This window comes from Danio rerio, chromosome 4 (assembly GCF_049306965.1).
Source record: "Danio rerio strain Tuebingen ecotype United States chromosome 4, GRCz12tu, whole genome shotgun sequence".
In the NCBI taxonomy this organism is placed as follows: Eukaryota; Metazoa; Chordata; class Actinopteri; order Cypriniformes; family Danionidae; genus Danio; species Danio rerio.
This window is the reverse complement of record NC_133179.1, coordinates 5,863,656-5,885,996: the sequence shown is the minus strand read 5'-3', so window position 1 is coordinate 5,885,996 and position 22,341 is coordinate 5,863,656. Positions and strand designations below refer to the sequence as shown.

The window sequence follows — 22,341 nt, the reverse complement described above, 5'->3', positions numbered from 1 at the left end:
GTTTCATGATTGCACACAAGTTCATCAGTGTAATACACACAGTTCCCCACAGGAGGGCGGCGTTTTGTTCCTTTCACTTGCATTTTTATGCAGGATATAAGTTAATTTGCGTTTTTGATGGCAATCATAATAATAAGTTGGTTGAATTTTATAATAAATTATGATCATTAAAAATGTAAAATAATATATACTTTATTAATAGATAAAAACGAAGCGCTTACACCCTTTTACTCAATTCAAAAGCACATTTTTAACACCAGAAACTTTAGCCTTTTTAAATAAATTAGCAATTTTTAGTTCTTTTGCACATATATTTTCAATAACTTAGGTGTTTTGATGATTTTTCAAATACAAAAAAATTTAAGCTTAGACGATTTTTGATGGCCCGACAACCGCGCAGGTCACTGTGGGAGAGCCCCCGACCCGCTCAGAGGCGACGCCGTTCACCTAGCTCCCCCGGTGGCTGCGCGGATTGTCTTTGAAAAAGTCTTTTTTTTTTTTACCCATTCTGTTGCAATCTGGGTATCGCCACGGGGTGGCAGTGGACCGACAGGAACCCCCTAAGCGGAAGCGCCGAATAGGTGAGGGCTAGGCTGTCTGTGGACATCCCACCTGTAGATTATTAGGCTGTCTGTGGACATCCCACCTGTAGCTTATTAGACTGTCTGTGGACATCCCACCTGTAGCTTATTAGGCTGTCTGTGGACATCCCATCTGCAGACAGCCTATTTAAGGTCCACTGAATAAGCTACAAGTATGATGTGCATTTTCCAAAGATGCTATAGTCCTCGGTGAGGTCCCAAAAGGCCACAACTTTGCTATTTACCCTATATTTCCACTTCTGATGATGTTGATTTTGGTTGATTGCATGTTGGATTTTGGTTAAACGCATTTGGTTAGTGCAGCCTCTTTTGGTCAATTTAAGCACTGACATTCATATTTCTGAACATGATATAGTACCAAGCCACCTGGGGCTTATCTGTCCAGTAGTTTTGTCCTCTTTAGAACGTGGGAAAGACTTCTGTGGCCTAAAAAAATCACTGTCCACAGACAGCCTATCTGGGCCCATTCAAATAAGTTACACGTGGGATGTTTTACATGATCCACCCACCCAAGTGGTCAAACCTCAACAGATCCCCAAACAAACCTTTGGAGGTGCATCCCCACCTCCCCCTGTGTTTCCCCCTGGTGTTAACACCTCAATATTCTACTGTCCAGCAACCACCTACTTTTATGAATGGAACAGATTGCAGGTGGGATGTCCAGATCTCAGCTTCTACATGAGCTAGCAAGCTGAAACCTGGCTTCCTGTTCTAGTCTGGGCATGCCCTGTTTATGCTGTGAATTTGAAAAAGATTGAAGAAAGTCGAAAATTTGACCCAAAAAATCTATAAGGGGTACCCCTTGGAGTTTTTTTGGGTCAAATTTTCAAGTTTTTCCAATCTTCTTCAAATTCACACCCTAGACAGGGCGTGTCCAGACTAGCACAGAAACGCAGGTTTGGGCTCTCTACTGTGTCCAGAAGCTGAGATCTGGACATCCTACTTACAATCTATCCCAATGTATGAAATAGGCTGTTCGTGGACAGTGGAATTTCAACGATTCGACACCTGGAGATGGCCCAGGGGGGCTTGCATATCCACCTCAATAGGTTTTTTGGCACTTTTTTGAGGTTTTCCTGCTCTAGCAGATGGATCAAGAAAAAACATCCCACCTGTAGCTTACTTGAACAGACCTAGGTAGGCTGCCCGCGGACACCCCTGTAAAGGGTCACCATTTCCAGCAGGAACGATTTTGAAGTACATAAAGGGGAGCAGATGGGTCAGGAATCCTTGCCCAGCATTTTTACCCCATCAGATTTCACCAAACAACTTCTATGGCCTAAAGAAGCACTGTCCATAGAGAGCCAAACTGGGCCCAGTCAAATTAGTTACAAGTGGGATGTTTTACTTAATTCTTTCACCCAAGTGGTCAAACCTCAACAGATCCCCAAACAAACCATTGGAGGTGGGTCCCCACCTCCCCGACTTGCCCCCTGCTGGTAAAACCTCAAAATCCCACTGTCCAGCAACCACCTATTGTTATGAATGGAACAGATTGCAGGTAGGATGTCCAGATCTCAGCTTCTACATGAGCTAGCAAGCTGAAACCTGGCTTCCTGTTCTAGTCTGGGCATGCCCTGTCCATGCTGTGAATTTGAAGAAGATTGGAGAAAGTCGAAAATTTGACCCAAAAAATCTATAAGGGGTACCCCTTGGAGTTTTTTTGGGTCAAATTTTCAAGTTTTTCCAATCTTCTTCAAATTCACACCCTAGACAGGGCGTGTCCAGACTAGCACAGAAACGCAGGTTTGGGCTCTCTACTGTGTCCAGAAGCTGAGATCTGGACATCCTACTTACAATCTATCCCAATGTATGAAATAGGCTGTTCGTGGACAGGAATTTCAACGATTCGACACCTGGAGATGGCCCAGGGAGGCTTGCATATCCACCCCAATAGGTGTTTTGGCACTTTTTTGAGGTTTTCCAACTGTAGCAGATGGATCAGGAAAAAACATCCCACCTGTAGCTTATTTGAACAGGCCTAGGTAGGCTGTCTGTAGACACTCCTGTAAAGGGTCACCATTCACAGCAGGAACAGTTTCGGGGTTCGTTAGAAGGAGTAAAGGGGTCAGGAGGCCCCACCCAGCAGTTTTTTTTTCCACGTCAGAGCTCACCAAAAGGCTTCTGTGGCCTAAAAAAGCACTGTCCACAGACAGCATACCTGGGCCCATTCAAATAAGTTACACGTGGGATGTTTTACATGATCCACCCACCCAAGTGGTCAAACCTCAACAGATCCCCAAAAAAACCTTTGAAGGTGGATCCCCAGCTCCCCCTAACTTGCCCCCTGCTGGTAAAACCCCAAAATTCTACTGTCCAGCAACCACCTATTGTTATGAATGGAACAGATTGCAGGTGGGATGTCCAGATCTCAGCTTCTACATGAGCTAGCAAGCTGAAACCTGGCTTCCTGTTCTAGTCTGGGCATGCCCTGTCTATGCTGTGAATTTAAAGAAGATTGGTGAAAGTCGAAAATTTGACCCAAAAAATCTATAAGGGGTACCCCCTTGGAGTTTTTTTGGGTCAAATTTTCAAGTTTTTCCAATCTTCTTCAAATTCACACCCTAGACAGGGCGTGTCCAGACTAGCACAGAAACGCAGGTTTGGGCTCTCTACTGTGTCCAGAAGCTGAGATCTGGACATCCTACTTACAATCTATCCCAATGTATGAAATAGGCTGTTCGTGGACAGTGGAATTTCAACGTTTCGACACCTGGAAATGGCCCAGAGGGCTTGCATATCCACCCCAATAGGTTTTTTGGCACTTTTATGAGGTTTTCCTGCTCTAGCAGATGGATAAAGAAAAAACATCCCACCTGTAGCTTAGTTGAACAGGCCTAGGTAGGCTGTCCCTGGACACTCCTGTAAAGGGTCACCATTCCCAGCAGGAATGATTTTGGAGTACATAAAGGGGAGCAGATGGGTCAGGAATCCTTGCCCTGCATTTTTACCACATCAGATCTCACCAAACAACTTCTGTGGCCTAAAGAAGCACTGTCCATAGAGAGCCAAACTGGGCCCAATCAAATCAGTTACAAGTCAGATGTTTTAATTAATTCTTTCACCCAAGTGGTCAAACCTCAACAGATCTCCAAACAAACCATTGGAGGTGGGTCCCCACCTCCCCCTGTGTTTCCCCCTGGTGTTAACACCTCGAAACTCCACTGTCCAGCAACCACCTATTGTTATGAATGGAACAGATTGCAGGTGGGATGTCCAGATCTCAGCTTCTACATGAGCTAGCAAGCTGAAACCTGGCTTCCTGTTCTAGTCTGGGCATGCCCTGTCCATGCTGTGAATTTGAAGAAGATTGGAGAAAGTCGAAAATTTGACCCAAAAAATCTATAAGGGGTACCCCTTGGAGTTTTTTTGGGTCAAATTTTCAAGTTTTTCCAATCTTCTTCAAATTCACACCCTAGATAGGGCGTGTCCAGACTAGCACAGAAACGCAGGTTTGGGCTCTCTACTGTGCCCAGAAGCTGAGATCTGGACATCCTACTTACAATCTATCCCAATGTATAAAATAGGCTGTTCGTGGACGGTGGAATTTCAACGATTCGACACCTGGAGATGGCCCAGGGGGGCTTGCATATCCACTTAAATAGGTTTTTTGAGGTTTTCCAGCTCTAGCAGATAGATAAAAAAAAACATCCCACCTGTAGCTTATTTGAACAGGCCTAGGTAGGTTGTCTGTAGAGACCCCTGTAAAAGGTCATCATTCACAGCAGGAACGATTTTGGGGTTCATTAGGGGGAGCAGAGGGGTCAGGAGGCCCCATCCAGCAGTGTTTTCCATGTCAGGGCTCACCAAATGGCTTCTCTGGCCTAAAAAAGCACTGTCCACAGAGAGCCTAACTGGGCCCAGTCAAATAAGTTACAAAGGGGATGTTTTACTTAATTCTTTCACCCAAGTGGTCAAACCTCAACAGATCCTCAAACAAACCATTGGAGGTGGGTCCCCACCTCCCCGACTTGCCCCCTGCTGTTAAAACCTCAAAATCCCACTGTCCAGCAACCACCTATTGTTATGAATGGAACAGATTGCAGGTGGGATGTCCAGATCTCAGCTTCTACATGAGCTAGCAAGCTGAAACCTGGCTTCCTGTTCTAGTCTGGGCATGCCCTGTCTATGCTGTGAATTTGAAGAAGATTGGTGAAAGTCGAAAATTTGACCCAAAAAATCTATAAGGGGTACCCCTTGGAGTTTTTTTGGGTCAAATTTTCAAGTTTTTCCAATCTTCTTCAAATTCACACCCTAGACAGGGCGTGTCCAGACTAGCACAGAAACGCAGGTTTGGGCTCTCTACTGTGTCCAGAAGCTGAGATCTGGACATCCTACTAACAATCTATCCCAATGTATGAAATAGGCTGTTCGTGGACAGAGGAATTTCTTTTTGTGGACAAAATGGTGGTCAGGGGGACCACTAGGCACTCGGGGGGGTTGATTTGTCAAATACAGAATAATTTAAAGCTCGAGTTTTACCATTGTATGCAAGTGGTGCGTCAGTGAAATACACACAATTCAACACAATTGTTTAGTTACCTTAACTCATATTTTTATATAAGAAAACCATACGATTAATAAAATGAATGCAATTGATACATCATAAACTATTTTTGCTCAAATTTTACATGTTATAATATAGAAATATATTACATTTGTTATGCTATTGTTACTAGTTTGCTAATTATTTTGCAGATATTAAAACAAAAGACTCAATTAGGACTTCCCCAGTTGAATTTTTAAAGTCTATTAAAAGCTATTTAGATGCTTGTGTTAAGATGCAATTAAATCAAACAATGACTATAATAATATATACATACATATATACATATCAAACATTATTCTCTGCATGGTGTCATTATCTCAGGAGATTTCTTTGTTGTTGGAAAGAAAGATCAAGAAAGTGAAAGAGTGAGCTGATTTGCGCCATATATTTAGACATTTAATTTATTAAATGGTGTCAGATATTATATGAAACATGATATGAAGGAACTTATATAAAAGTGCAGTTTATGACTTCATTAGTATCCAAATAATTAATCCACACAAGCAAAAGTGCAGCTTGTCCTCCGCTCCACAAGGCGGCGAGAGCGGGTTTCACCTTTAATCTGACACCTCTCAATGACGGAGGACATGACGTATGATGAAAACAACAACACATGCAGATCCTGCAGAATAAGTACAATAATGACACTTAAACAGCTCATTTTCCTGCTCATCTGCACATTAATCTTACAGGCAGACCGGTAAAATGGAGGAATCCAGCATGTCAACGCGATTCACCTCTGAGTAAGTGAATTTATCCTGTCAACAGTGATCTAGAGATATTACCTGCCACTTTTACTGTGGTATTTACATCAGAATGAGCCACACGCTCATATTAGAGCATCAATATTAGTCTGTGTTGATATTGCAGTGCTGTAGCAGCTCAGTAGACTCATGTTTGCTGGAGTTTGTTGTCTCTGTAAATCTCTTGTTGTGATGTTTTGTAGGTCTGACAGATTAAGAGTTTTCAGTCTGGGTTTAGTGGACAGAAATTGACTTTAATGAAGGAAATCTGCACATGTTATCAACACACACACAGCAGACAAGCATCAAACACACTTACTGAAGGAGGGAAATAGTGTTTTTGTTTCTGTTCAGTGTTTATATGTCAGTTCTGTGGCCTGTAAGAGTCATTTAATTAAAGCATCATCAGAAGTAAACAGAGAACAACAGTAGATGAATAACTGTGACTGATGGAGCATTACTGAAATATACCATCTCTCTGTCTGATGTTGCATGTTTTATATGAGATATTAACAGAGGTATTTCTGAATTATCATTGACTTCAAGACATGTAGTGAGTCTAGTAATGTCTGAATGTCTCTACAGAATAACTGATGTGTTGTGGAGTGTAAAGGTGTATGACAGGCGGTGGATCATATTGATGATGACTGATGCACAGGTGATGTAGATCATGTGTGTTTATATCTGTGCTAAACATATCAGTTACCATCACTGAGCATTTTATACAGCTCTTTTTTTTTATTCAGTGTGTCAGATATAGTAAAACCTTTGTTAGTCAAGGTACTGGAAACCCCAGGGGGAGACCCTAATTCACACAAATGCTGAATGAGAGCAAAATATTTCAATTAGTTACTAGATATTTGTGTAATGGTGTAATAATTAAGCAAAATTCCCACATCAGGACGAAACTATTGGCTAATTTCATTAGTATGTAGAATGGCAGCAGTGCAGTTTACATAAATCACCACAAGAGAGCGCCACGTGTTTAAGCTAATTATATTTGATGCAGAGCAATTCACAAAAAACTCCACTGGAGGGCGACACATTTATATTATATACAGTTATATTATATTATATTATATTATATTATATTATATTATATTATATCATATTATATTTTATTATATTATATTATATTATATTTTATTATATTATATTATATTTTATTATATTATATTATATTATATTATATTTTATTATATTATATTTTATTATATTATATTATATTATATTATATTATATTTTATTATATTATATTTTATTATATTATATTATATTATATTATATTTTATTATATTATATTATATTTTATTATATTATATTATATTATATTGACTTCTGGGTAATTCAAAAATGTGAAAGTACAATGATAAAAAGTGAAGTGCAAAATTTAAACTAAAGTGATTAATTACTAAAGTATAATACAATCAGCACTATTATATAAATATGAAATAATTGTACTTTTTTTATAACGTTAGATCAGTGTGTGTAATAATGTGTGTATTTGTGTGTCGACTCTACAGGATCAGTGAAGTGTTGTGGACTGTAAGACTGTTGAACAGAAGCAGAGACGTGTGGACAGACACTGACTGTACTGATGATGATCATCTGCTGCAGCACAGGTGATGTAGATCATGTGTGTGATTGTGTGTGTGTGTGTGTTTGACTGTTCCACATGTCGGTTACCATCATTTGCTTTGTGGAGGGTCACTCCTCTAGAAAGTAAATGATGGTAACCGAAGCGGGTGTGGAAGGGTCAGAGGTGTATTTTTTTTTTACAGTTGATTTTATTTCTTTCAGGCTGTAAAGTATAACCCCTGCTGGACACGGCTCCGGAAGCTCCAGGGGGAGACCGAACTGGTATCCCCCCTTCTTCAGGCGCGCCTCACACTCACTCACCATTCACACATATCGCAGAGTTCTGGCTGGGACCGATACCAGCAACCCCTGAAGCTGTGGGGCAGCGCTCTTACCACAGATGATATTATCTGGATGCACACTTAGATTTGCAAGCTGAGACTGCATATGTCAGACTTGCAGTGTCAGACACAATCCACCTAATTGAGCTAGTGATGTCACTGTGAGGGGTGTGGTTAGGGGTGGGGTTAAGTGTGAGCATTAAAATAATTTCATGCCATCTGCATCCTCCTCTCGCCTCTCCTGACTGAACAGCTGCTGGAACTGATGTTTGACTGCTGACCTGTGAATTCACAATAAAGAATTGAATAAAAATAAACTTGTGTTGACTCAATCTTCTGAAGTGAGGTTTGAACCCAGATCAACTGTGATGGATGAGATCTGATATGATGAGCTCTTACCACTGAGCCACAGATCTCTTGTCTGAACACCTGCAGGAGTTCATGTTTGACTCTTTACCTGTAGATGAGCTGCGATTTCATTATAAATATGTTAAAGATCCCTCATGCTCTGAGGAGGGGTTTGATCTCAGGTCCTCTGTGAGGGTTCAGAGCTTATGCCATGTGCTCTGACCACTGGACCATCACCAGCCACACTAATGCAGGAGCTTCTGGTTAACACGAGCACATTTTTAGATGTCAAATAGAAAAAAAAATTAATTAAGCATGAAAACACAATTAAATAAGATTTAAACATCAGTATATAGAAATAAACACAGAAATGTCCAAATATAAATGATTACAATCAGAATCTAACAGTTTTTCACTATCTGATGACATTAACTAGAGGATCTGGATAAACTGAGGGTCTGCATTAGCTACAGTACAGTACAGCACATGACAAAAACAATCATTAGCAGAGAAACAGATTAATCAAAGCCTCCATCACATCCTTTATGAGTCGTGATAACCCAAACATCAATAATCAGCCAGAAATTTCACTTCTCTGCAGCCTAAACAGCTCGGTCAGTGACAGAATTAATTCAGTGCAGCTCTAATTCTGAATATACTGATGTGCTCTTCATTACAGCACTCAAACATGATCATATTAACACAATAAGAGTAAATGAATGCTGAAACTCACCCGCTGCTGAAGTCCAGGCTGTGCTCTGACAGGGGGCGTGTCTCTGTGCGTCTGTCAGTGCGTGACGCCGTCTAGTGGAGCGCTGGAGAACTGCAGTTCAGGATCAACACGAGCTGCAGCAGCACACAGGAGACTGAAGCTTTAAACTCATCCAGTTGTAAACAAAGTCATCATTTTGACAGGATTTCGACTCGCAAAACATCGTGAGTTAACTCTGTGCACTCAACTGAGAGGGTAAGACTTATGCTGTTGAATTAAGCACGTGTTCAGTGTGTACACACGGCGATCTGCCTGTAGTGTGTGTGTGTGTGTAAAGCTAATTCATCCTCAGTTCATCCTGATGTGTGTCGTGTTTAATCAGCGATTTGGATTTGTGACGCAGATTATATTAGTTTAAGCAGAACTAGTAGCTTCATTGGCTCTTTACACTTTAAATGTTTAAACATGCACATTTATAAAGCAAATAAACTCTATGTTGCACAAGTTAGTCCTGGAACTCGGAGCGGACTGATACTCAGACCGAACAACATTGACACTGTTCACAGTTTGTATCACTCCGCGTGTGCGCGTTTGCGAGTTCCAGACAGACGGTCAGTTTATTGCTGGAGGCGGATTTATATTAGCTGTCAATCACTGAGGAGACACACATTTGCAGAGGAGCAGTTGTGGGATATCTGAGGCATACACAGCTAGATTAAGGATATATTATAGGATTATATAATAATGATAATAATGCTTTAACAAAAGATAGAAGATATATACTGGGATAAATAAGTTTTTAAAGTGATATATTTATCTAAAACCCAGCTGATGAAATAAAAAATACACAAGAATAACATAACATTACTACATCCTATAACGTAATTAACACATTTAATAACTTTAAAAGAGATGACTCAAGACTAATATCTGACTTTTAAAAGTCAATTTCCAGCACATGATCCTCCTGCACACTCCGATACAGTAGGTGGCGATATGCACCTGATTAGTGTTGTTTGCAGTCTGACATGAAACTAATAATAATAAGAAGACTGATTATGTGATCAGTGCACATGATGGACGTCAGCCTTTCTGCTCCTGCACTCAGAACTGAATCAGTGGATGCAGCATCTGGTAAATAACCTCTTGATGTGTTGTTTTGTTTTACTAGATGTCTTCTGGTGATGGATCTACACTGATATCTGTTCATTACGCTGCACATGTCGTCTCTCTCTCGTCTCTGATGGACTCAGTTCAGCTCATGCAGCTCTCTGAAACACGCTGAGGATTTCAAGAAGAGAGAAGCCATGTGCAGGATCAGGAAATACAGCTTTACATGTGAACTGAAGCCATGAGGAAGAGGAAGGTGGTTCTTCATCATATCCTCACTGATGAAGCCCTGACTTTACACTCTTTACCTATAATGTCCACCTGATTACGGGCCTGTTTCAATACACACACGTCTGCTCTTGAACACATCAGAGCATCTGAACATGATATCTGAGGCTGAACGTTTCCCATCAGGCATCAAGTTCTAGTTCTAGTCTTCAGTGTTAAAGTTATGCTGATAAGATCTATAACCTGACAGTAATAAGAAAGAATTGCAGCATTTATGACTGTCAGAGCAGTCAGATTGAGCTCATTACTGTCACCTCATTTACAGATAATAAACTACTGCTGCAGGTAAAGTGTAGACAGAGCTAGGGCTGTGCAGTTAATCGAAAATCCGATTTCGATTATGGCTTCTAACTATTATGAAAAACCATTAATGGAGATAAACGGTTATTCCATTATTTACCGCCCCCTTTCCAGTTGTCCTTACTTGTTGCTCTTAAAAGTGCGAAAGACTGCATGCTTATGTGCGTGTGTGTGCGGCGCACAGACACAGTCAGAAGCATGCGGTCTGCACTTGGTCTCATTCGCATATTGCGACAGGCAGAGAGCACAAACATCTAAAGTCATTAACGTGAGCGCTTTAATGTTCAAATAGGTGTCAAAACGCAGAGTTTAGTGATTATTCATATTAACCCTCATTTGTGTAATAAACAAACGAGTTGAGAATCAAAAGACACGTAAAAGCGAAACCATTAAAGTGACAGAGCACAAACAGCTGCCGCCTGTTTTTATCATGATTAATAAAACAACGAGAAAATCCCTCTCTGCTCTCGACTGAAGGACTTTTGTAGCGAAAGTGTTTTTCTTACGGTGAAGATGCTTAAAGCAGTTTGTTTCATATTTTTATTTAATGTATTTATTTCTCTTTCCTTTGCAGGGAGGAAAATAATATATGCAGTTGAAGTCAGAATTATCAGCCCTCCTGAATATTAGCAACCCTTTTCCTCCCCAATTTCTGTTTAATGAAAAGAAGATTTTTTTCTACACATTTCTAATCATATTAGTTTTAATAACTCATTTCTAATAACCGATTAATTTTATCTTTGCTATGATGACAGTACATTATATTTTTAAATACAAACATTCAAATTCAAAGTGTGATTCAAAGGCTTTATTAGGGTAATAAGGCAAGTCATTGTATACCAGTAGTTTCTTCTGCAGACAATCTAAAATATACAGTGCCTAAAGGGGCTAATAATATTGACCTTAAAAGAGGTTTCAAAATATTTAAATCTGCTTTTACTCTAGCCAAAACAAAACAAATAAGCCTTTCATTAGAGCAAATACTGTTAAAATTCCTTGCTCTGTTAAACATCATTTGGGAAATATTTATATTTTTGTTAATTCTCAGGAGCGCTAATAATTTTGACTTCAACTAATAATCGTTTGGAATAATCGTGATTACAATTATGACCAAAATAATCATGATTATGATTTTTACCAAAATCGAGCAGCCCTAGACAGAGCACACGTGTCCTGTAAGAGCATCAGACATGTCGACTCCTGCAGTCTGATACTGAACACTTGATCAAACACAGAAATCAGCAGCAAGAACACAAGAGCTCAAAGCAAAGACAGCAAGTGTTGCTATTAAGACAGGCCCGATTTTACACGTCACTGACTTATTGATTATTAATGTCTGCTTATTATTAATGTCTGCTGATTATTAATGTCTGACGATTATTTATGTCTGATGATTATTAATGTCTGCTGATTGTTAATGTCTGATGATTATTCATGTCTGTCATCTAAACTGAGCTTGTTGATTTGGTCAGACAGAGTCAGCTAAAGTAAGATGCTCTTACCGTCTGGTTCTTCTAGACGTCTCTTCTAGCTCAGGCTGAATGTCTGTGTGAAGATAAAGAGAGTCGAGTGGTGATGATTGATGCTTTTCAATAATTCAGCTCATTTGTTTTGAAGATCAGCTTAAACTATATTGTAGATTTATCACATCAGCGCCCTCTAGTGGAGAAACACTGACATCTCAGGATTTTGTTGAGCATCTTTCTAAAATCAGGATTGGCAGAAAAATGTGTGCTCTGAACCACTGATTCAATCAAAGAGTCAAAATAAAGATTCAAATTGAAGATTCAAATTAAAGATTCAAATTAAAGATTCAAATTAAAGATTCAAATTAAAGATTCGGAGTTTAATGAATCAGTGATTCAAAAGCAGCATCAGGGCAGATAAGAGATTTGTCTCACCTGTGTTTGAGTCGCGTCTTCTCTTCACACTCCTTTACTTTCCATCTGTGCTGTGAATAAAAACACAAACATTAAGAAATGTCTGTAATTTCTGTACTGTACAGAAAACACAGATGAAGAGCTGTAAATGATCTGCTCATTTGTCAGTCTCAATAGCTCAGGTGGTAAAGCATTGCGCTTCAATCCTGGGAGTCCTGAGTTCAGATCCTGCTATTGCTGACTTTACATTGTTGTGATCAAAACAAAAAGGACTGAAAGCTCTCACTGAGTGTGAAGAGTACAATAGTGTGAGTGGATAAACACTGAAACATGTAGGAGGAGGCTGGAGAAATGTGGGTTCAAACTTTAACTAATTTATTGTCCAATCACAGCTCAGGTCAGCAGTCAAGCATCAGTTCCAGCAGGTGTTCAGACAGGAGATCTGTGGCTCTGTGGTAAGAGCGCTGCCCCATGGCTTCAGGGGTTGCTGGTATCAGTCCCAGCCAGAACTCTGCGATATGAGTGAATGGTGAGTGAGTGTGAGGCGCGCCTGAAGAAGGGGGGATACCAGTTCGGTCTCCCCCTGGAGCTTCCGGAGCCGTGTCCAGCAGGGGTTATACTTTACAGCCTGCCAAAAAATTTAAAATGAACTGTATAAAAATTCTGGACCTTCGTCCCTTCCCCACCCGTTTCGGTTACCATCATTTACTTTCTAGAGGAGTGACCCTCCACAAAGCAAATGATGGTAACCGACATGTGCAAGACAAACACACACACACAATCACACACATGATCTACATCACCTGTGCAGCAGCAGATGACCATCATCAGTACAGTCAGTGTCTGTCTACACGTCTCTGCTTCTGTTCAACAGGTTTACTGTCCAGAAGATTCTGCAGTCAAGACAGAAATGCATTAATACACACATATCTGCTCTAGAAAGAGACAAATACAGAAAATATTGTTGGACATTTTGAATTTCAGGATTAAAACTAATAAAATATCGAATATTAATGTGTGATATTGATAAAATACAGCAGACTCTGTTATACTTCAGTGATGCTGCATCAGTGTTTTACTGTTCACTTTGGTGTTAAATACAGTTTTACAGCACAAAACAGCAACACTGAATAAAAAAGCCTGATTAAAATATTGACAGATCTCTGAACATCATCACTAGTTTACAGAAACAATGAAACGGAATGAACAGCAGTCACTAACATCAGCAAAGTGTCCTTCATCTCATGTGTTTCATATCTGGACACTTTAAATAATCCTGTCATTTACTCTCACTACAGTGTTCAGCACTAGAAGAATTAACAGCAGAAATAAACACCAGAGCTTCACACAACGACTGCAGGATCAACACAGACACACATCTTACTCTTGATGATGTGAATATCAGTGGATTAAACATTGACAGACTGTAAATGCACCGCAACAACTATCAACACATCTGCTGTACATGAGGAAATCCACTTACTGTCAGCTGAGTCGCGTGACAAGCTCGAGTCCTCCATTGTAACGGGTTGTGTGTCTGTTTAATTTGCAGATTAGCTGGTAATATTTGTGTTTAAAGTGTAAATATTAATATCTGTCATCTGCAGCATCTGCGTGTGTTGTTGTTGTGGTTGTCGTCATCAAGCGTCATCAGGTGGTCAATCAGCAGAGGTGAAAGGGCAAAACTGCTGCGCGCCCTCCTGTGGTCACTGTAGTGAATGACACAGTTAAATAAGTTAAACGGCCATGGCTTCATCTGCACAGGATGTTATATGAAAAACATGATATGAAGTAACGTTTATAAACACGCAGTTTATGAATCAAACTGTCAAATGTGATCACTGCACTGTTAGGATTAGTGGATCAAATCAAAAGTGCAGTTTTCCCTCCGCTCCACAAGGCGGCGAGAGCGGGTTCACCTTCAGTCTGACACCTTTCAATGATGGACGACATGACGCTTGATGAAAACAACAACACATGCAGATCCTGCAGAATTAATACAATAATGACACTTAAACAGCTTATTTTCCTGCTCATCTGCACATTAATCTGACAGGCAGACCGGTAAAATGGAGGAATCCAGCATGTCAACGCGATTCACCTCTGAGTAAGTGAATTTATCCTGTCAACAGTGATCTGGAGATATTACCTGCCACTTTTACTGTGGTATTTACATCAGAATGAGCCACACGCTCATATTACAGCATCAATATTAGTCTGTGTTGATATTGCAGTGCTGTAGCAGCTCTGTAGACTCATGTTTGCAGGAGTTTGTTGTCTCTGTAATCTCTTGTTGTGATGTTTTGTTGGTCTGACAGATTAAGAGTTTTTAGTCTGGGTTTAGTGGACAGAAATTGACTTTAATGATGGAAATCTGCACATGTTATTAACACACACACAGCAGACAAGCATCAAACACACTTACTGAAGGAGGGAAAGTGTTTTTGTTTCTGTTCAGTGTTTATATGTCAGTTCTGTGGCCTGTAAGAGTCATTTAATTAAAGCATCATCAGAAGTAAACAGAGAACAACAGTAGATGAATAACAGTGACTGATGGAGCATTACTGCAATATACCATCTATCTGTCTGATGTTGCATGTTTTATATGAGATATTAACAGAGGTATTTCTGAATTATCGTTGACTTTAAGACATGTAGTGAGTCTAGTAATGTCCGAATGTCTCTACAGAATAACTGATGTGTTGTGGAGTGTAAAGCAGAGCTGTGTGTGTGTGTGTATGGACAGACTCTGACAAATCTATTAGATCAGGGGTTCCCAAACTTTTCAGCCCGCGACCCCCAAAATAACAATGTCAGTGACTCGCGACCCCCAATATCCTCTGAGGTGGTTATAAATACAGAAACCTTGCATGCAATGACGCAGACACACCAATTAAATTTGTGTCAGTGCTTTAAATGTGCCAGAAAGTATAACCTGATGTTATAAAATCAAAATGTACTGATGCTATTGCTGCCTTTAATATAATGTAATTACCCCAGGGGTCGCAATCCAATAGAACTAGTAACTATAAGCTACTATATTAACTATATAGTATATAGTAACTATAAACGACTGTTTTTATTTTAGGTATAGTTATGGATAAAATATGTTAATTCTAATGGTTTAATAAAAATAAATAGATTTTTGGAAATCACCAGGCGACCCCCCTTTATTGCCCCGCGACCCCTCGGGGGGTCCCGACCCCCACTTTGAGAACCACTGTATTAGATTAGCAAGTGTGTAATGCAGAAATATCTCCACAGGAGGGCGAAAAGCTGAAATGAATTCAGTTAGATTTGCAGTGGTGTAATTCACCAACATCACCACACGAGGTTTTAAATTCATTACATTAGCGAAGGTGTAATTCAGAAATATCTCCACAGGAGGGCGCAATATTTCATACATGTGTAATATTTGTGTATTTGTCTATTGTTAGATCAGATATTCAGTGTGTAATAATGTGTTTATTTGTGTGTCGACTCTACAGGATCAGTGAAGTGTTGTGGACTGTAAGCCTGTTGAACAGAAGCAGAGACGTGTGGACAGACACTGACTGTACTGATGATGATCATCTGCTGCTGCACAGGTGATGTAGATCATGTGTGATTGTGTGTGTGTTTGTCTTGCACATGTCGGTTACCATCATTTGCTTTGTGGAGGGTCACTCCTCTACAAAGTAAATGATGGTAACCGAAACGGGTGGGGAAGGGACGAAGGTCCAGAATTTTTATACAGTTCATTTTAAATTTTTTGGCAGGCTGTAAAGTATAACCCCTGCTGGACACGGCTCCGGAAGCTCCAGGGGGAGACCGAACTGGTATCCCCCCTTCTTCAGGCGCGCCTCACACTCACTCACCATTCACACATATCGCAGAGTTCTGGCTGGGACCAATACCAGCAACCCCTGAAACCGTGGGGCAGCGCTCTTACCACAGAGCCACAGATCTCCTTGTCTGAACACTTGCTGGAACTGATGTTGGACTGCTGACCTGTGTGTGAGCTGATTCAATAAAACAAGAATATATGTCAGATCTGAACACTTGTCTTTATGAGTCTCTTCCTCAGAGAACTTGTGTTTATTGACTCACGCATCATGGGTTTCACACCAACTTCCATCATCAGGATGGTGAATATAATGAGCTGGAGTTGGACATTACCGATAGTGAGGATTGAACCCGGGTCTTCTTGTTTAAAGCCCAACACTTTATGACCTGAGCCACCAAGTCTGATGTTGGAGGAGATATCTGAGTGGGGTTTTATCACTAATTTCATCATTACCAAGGTTTGACACATGTTTTTTGTCATTTGTTTCACAAAACAACCATGTCCAAAATCATGCCCTGTGGTTCAGTGGATGAGCGTTCATCTCTCGTACAGAACTTTGAAGGTTCGAATCTCACTACTGCCAGAACAAGATGCAAGTCAGATGTGAACTCTTGTCTTTATGAGTCTCTTCTTAAGAGAACTTGTGTTTATTCACTCAATCATCATGGGTTTCACATCAGTGTCCATCATCCAACTCAAGCTCATTATATTCACCATTAGCTTCCATCACCAGGGCAGGACACTGATGGTGAATATAATAAGCTCAAGTTGGACATTAGCCATAGTGAGATTTGAACCCGGGTCTCTTTAATTAAAGTTCAACACTTTATGACCTGAGCCACTGAGTCTGGAGTTAGAAGCTAATGTTTGAATGGAGCTTTATCTATTTCCCAATGTTAACCGTGATGTGAGATGATTGTCTTTGTAATTTGGCTTACAAGAAGACCACTACCAAAAGTCAAGCCCTCTGGCTCAGTGGCTAAGTGTTTGACCGGCGTACAGAAGACTAAAGGATCGAATCCCTCACTTGCTACAAGTACTTTCTCAATAAAACCAATCTCCAGCAGTCTGAATTTACTCTATTAGTGGTGTAAGTCATGTAACAATGTGCTTTCATGCAGGAGACCTAGGTTTAGATCTCTCTATTGCTTACTTTACTGTCATTTGCTGAAATTCAGTCAGACAAAGTAGCCCAAACAGCAGGAAAGCCATGATGGGCTAGTGGCTGAACACACAGTCAATGTGAATGAGACTACAGTAGAGGCTTGGGTACGAAACTCACTACACTGTGTGGATCAAACCAAAGGAACTGCTGAAAGGAAAGTAATCAGTGCAGGATTGAGGAAAAACACTTGAGTTTTTTGTATTTGGATCAGCAGTAAAGAGCAGTAACAGGACTCAGATTTGAACCCAGGTATGCTGTGAGAACTTCACATCTCAGGCTGTGTGCTCTGACCACTACACCATCAGCACACACACAAAGCAGCACTTCGTTCTCCAATGTAAGGATGACCACATTTACACACTTTGAAAAAAAAATCTAAAAAAATGCAAATAACTAATATCAAATGTAAATGATACAAAATACATTCAAACTACATAATATGCTAATATATTATTATATTTCATTGTTCAAAATGTGAAAAACCTGCTTATTCTTCAGTCAAACACATCAACCATATGTTAAATGATCTTACAGCTGCTTGTGGGGCTTTAAATGTCACTAAACACAATTAAACACTGTAAAATATCATCATTTACCTCTAAAGTCTCTTCATACTGTACTGAGGACTCTACACCAAATCTGGCCAATCAGATGCTTTCTACAGAAAGTCCCTCCCCCAACATACACGCGACAGAGCAGCAGCACAACAAACACACTTTCTGGACTCTCTACTGGAAATATGAGCTCATAAATACCTTTACTGGAGCTGTGAATCCGCCTGGATGTGGAGGAGTGTGTGGAGGAGCATCAGAAAGAGGAGAGATGTGCAGCAGAAACACAACAAACACACGTGTGTATCTTCACTGCTGCAGAGGAGAGAGAGCAATGACTGAACACAAACACTACAGCAACATCACTACAAACAAACCCACCGAAACAAAGTCACTTACAGGTGAGTCGCGTTACTCTCCATTTCTGCTCTCTGTGTCGCTTTTCTTCACTGTCGGGCTGTAATATCTGCTGTTGACTGACATTATGAGTCTGGCACTGAGCTGTCATCTGCTGGAGCTCAACTTGACGCCAGTAAAACGGTGTACCTGTGTTGATCTGTGGCGCTGTTGTCAAAGGTGTTCAGGCTAAAAGAGAAGCTCGCTGATGCCGCCTAGTGGAGCGGATGGGAGCTGCGCTTTAATGCGCACACCTAACCCCACCCGTTACAGTGAAGCCACTAGCTCCATTGAGTGCATCGTGTCTGACATTGTAAGTCTGATTTATGCAGTCTCAGTTTGCAAATCCAAATCTGAATCTAAATACTATTGGAGAAAGACAGATTAAGTCTGCCTTTTACAGAATTCACAAGATTTTTTTACATCCACTTATTGCATCTTAATATAGCAACAGAAATACTTATAATTCAACACTTTATGAACGGCTTAATACAATATATATACATCTTTCATAAGCAGTCATCTTTATTAAGCATTGATGAAAGGAAATGTGGTCGTGTTTTTGCTGCTAAAATTATTACTTGTGTCTGCGTCAGTGAAATCTGTAAGCAATGAAAACATTCTGCATCCCCGATATAAGAGCTTGTCAGATAAATTAAATGTGTTTATTGATCTGTGGTACATTAATTACATACTGACTTAATGACAATCTAGAGTGAATAACAGCATTATGAGAAAGTCACAAGCTTTAAAGAACATTTTTGACATTTAATTTGGCAATATTTGATGTCAAGTCTGTAATCATCATTTTTTGACAATACGTCACCTTAGAATTATAAGGTTCTATCCGACGTTTTTTTTTTTTTTTTTCAAAATTGAGTTATTGACATTCTTATTAATTGACAACTTATTCACAGTATGGGATGATTTTTAAAAGTTGTTTACATTTTAAGACTTTTTATTTAAAAAGCAAATGTTGCACACATACTGTTTGCTATGGAATGCAAAAACTTTGAAGCTCAATATCTCGAAATCATTCAGAATGCAGATATAGCCTTATAATTCCAAGGTGACGAATAGTTTTATGTTACATCAATATTTGTTTGATATTTCCATTAGGACGGCAACAATGAATCGATTAAATCAATAAAATTGATTGCTAAAAGCGATGGCAACGAATTTCATAATCGATTTGTTGTGTCGTGCCACATGAGGACGTTTGATTATTTAAAAACACTTTGGTTCAGAGTGGAGTGGAGTGAATACGGTCTCTCTCGCACACTGAAACGGAGTTCAGAGCCTCATAGACAGGGATGAGGAGGGAGTTTAACAGCAGGGTAAATCATTAAAGAATCCTACTTTTGTTCCGCTTTGAAGTGAGAACCATAAAGTCCCTGCTTAAGTAACTATAAAGTTGAATCTACTCTTCTCTAAGTTCACCAGCCACTTACTTGCATGTATTTGGGGAGTAACTGGTGAATTTACGTGCTCAATCCTGCGTGTTCTGCTTTATGAATGAGGCAAACGCACAGCCGCAAGTAAACATGGCGACGCCAATCTGACGTTATAAATCACAATCACTTACATGTTTATGTAAATTGGATTATCAGGTAGTTGATGACATGATGAGCAAGTGTGTGAATATGTTAAATTAAAAATAATAATAAATAAAAGGGCTACATCTGACAAGACTCCCGTTTCCAGATAAAATCTTTAAAACTCAGCAGTGAAAGGGTTAATATCAGAAGTAAAGCAGTGGTGACAGAGTTACTTTGCACTTTGCATTGCAAGACTGAAGACATTTTTATTCACTCGCCTTTTTTGATCATTCATTTTACCATCTGTTGTCATGTATAGCTGCACTGCAGAAAAGCCTTTCTTTATAGTTATCAACATCAGTGGATGAACATACAGATAACTACAGCTGCACCACAGGAAGCTGAAATCTCAGTGCTTTGCATTTGCAGTGCTGAATGTCTAAAAAATCACCACAATCATTCAAATCAACGAATCTGCAAAGGTGTAATTCAGAAATATCTCCACAGGAGGGCAACATGTTTAAATTAATCCAATTACATTTCCAGTGGTGTAATTCAGCAAAATCACCACACGAGGGCGAACATTTTAAATTCAGTAGATTGAAGATTTGCAAAGGTGTAATTCAGAAAATCTCCACATGAGGCTGAAACTTTCATTATTTTAGAGCAGCAGCAGTGCAGTTCACAAACATCACCACAAGAGGGCGAATATTTTAAATACATTATATTGAAAATTTGCAAAGGCGTAAATCAGCATAATCTCCACATGAGGGCGCAATATTCGATACAAATGTAATATTTGTGTATTTGTCTATTGTTAGATCAGATATTCAGTGTGTAATAATGTGTCGACTCTACAGGATCAGTGAAGTGTTGTGGACTGTAAGCCTGTTGAACAGAAGCAGAGACGTGTGGACAGACACTGACTGTACTGATGATGATCATCTGCTGCTGCACAGGTGATGTAGATCATGTGTGATTGTGTGTTTGTCTTGCACATGTCGGTTACCATCATTTGCTTTGTGGAGGGTCACTCCTCTACAAAGTAAATGATGGTAACCGAAACGGGTGGGGAAGGGACGAAGGTCCAGAATTTTTATACAGTTCATTTTAAATTTTTTGGCAGGCTGTAAAGTATAACCCCTGCTGGACACGGCTCCGGAAGCTCCAGGGGGAGACCGAACTGGTATCCCCCCTTCTTCAGGCGCGCCTCACACTCACTCACCATTCACACATATCGCAGAGTTCTGGCTGGGACCGATACCAGCAACCCCTGAAGCCGTGGGGCAGCGCTCTTACCACAGAGCCACAGATCTCCTGACTGAACACCTGCTGGAACTGATGTTGGACTGCTGACCTGTGTGTGAGCTGATTCAATAAAACAAAAATATATGTCAGATCTGAACCCTTGTCTTTATGAGTCTCTTCCTCAGAGAACTTGTGTTTATTCACTCATCAACCATCATTAGTTTCACATCAGCGTCCATCATCTTGATGAACATAATGAACTCAGTGGGACATTAGCCATGGTGAGGTTTGAACCCGGGTCTCCTAGATTAAAGCTCAATACTTCAAGACCTGAGCCACTGAGTCTGGTCAGCGGAGGAGTGGTCAGATTGGGGCTTTATCACTATTCTCATACCGACCAAGGTTTGACACATATTTCTTTGTAATTTGGGCCACGAAAAACCTTTTGGCAAATGTCAAACTCTGTGGCTCAAAGGATGAGCGTTCGCCTGCTATTTAGAAGTGTGAAGGATCGAATCTCATTTCTGCTAGATCGACATACAAGTCAGATTTGAACTCTTGTCTTTATGAGTCTCTTCCTCAGAGAACTTGTGTTTATTCACCCATCATGGGTTTCGTTCCATCATTAGGGGCTCCTGGTCAGTATAATGAGGTCAAGATGGACATTAGCCATAGTGAGGTTTGAACCCGGGTCTCCTTGATTAAAGATCAATAGTTTATGACTTGAGCCACTGAGTCTAGATGGTGAACAAAGTGTCTGAATGAGGCTCACAAAACAACTATTGCCTGATGTCAAGCCCTGTGGTTCAGTGGATGAGCCTCCGCCTGACATACAAGAGACATGGGTTCAAATCCCACTACTGCTTACTTTACTTTCGGTTGCTGGAATTCAATCAAACAGTGTGGCCCAAACAGCAACTGTCAGACTGAAAGCCATGATGGGCTAGTGGATGAACACAAGATTGCGGCGGACAAGGTAACGACAGAGGCCTGGGTACGAAACCCACCTCGATGTCTGGCTCACACCACTGCAAGTACAAGGTAATTAGAGTGGGAACACACACACACATAACATTACTATGTTGTTTTTCTGATTATCTCAGCAGTAAAAAGCAGCAGCAGTGCTTGGATTTGAACCCAGGTATGCTGTGACAGCTTCAGATGTC

General features: G+C 40.2%; 1 protein-coding gene and 2 long non-coding RNA genes across 4 annotated transcripts in view; 2 read left to right on the top strand and 1 right to left on the bottom strand.

Moving 5' to 3' along the window:
• Positions 1 to 22,341, bottom strand: part of si:dkey-14d8.21 — a 47,971-nt gene that overhangs the window by 14,481 nt on the left and 11,149 nt on the right. The gene's annotated exons all lie outside the window — the stretch shown is intronic.
• Positions 5,512 to 10,495, top strand: si:dkey-14d8.22. The gene is given in 4 exon segments (NR_186854.1): positions 5,512 to 5,894; positions 7,418 to 7,516; positions 7,695 to 9,128; positions 10,045 to 10,495. It is a non-coding gene; the product is annotated as a si:dkey-14d8.22 (long non-coding RNA).
• Positions 14,393 to 21,328, top strand: LOC137491505 (uncharacterized). Of its 2 annotated transcripts, XR_012401773.1 has the most exons (5): positions 14,393 to 14,558; positions 15,940 to 16,038; positions 16,210 to 18,394; positions 20,788 to 20,886; positions 21,054 to 21,323. It is a non-coding gene; the product is annotated as an uncharacterized lncRNA (long non-coding RNA). The 2 variants fall into 2 exon arrangements; XR_012401774.1 differs by lacking the exons at positions 16,210 to 18,394; positions 20,788 to 20,886 and having other exon boundaries at positions 21,054 to 21,328.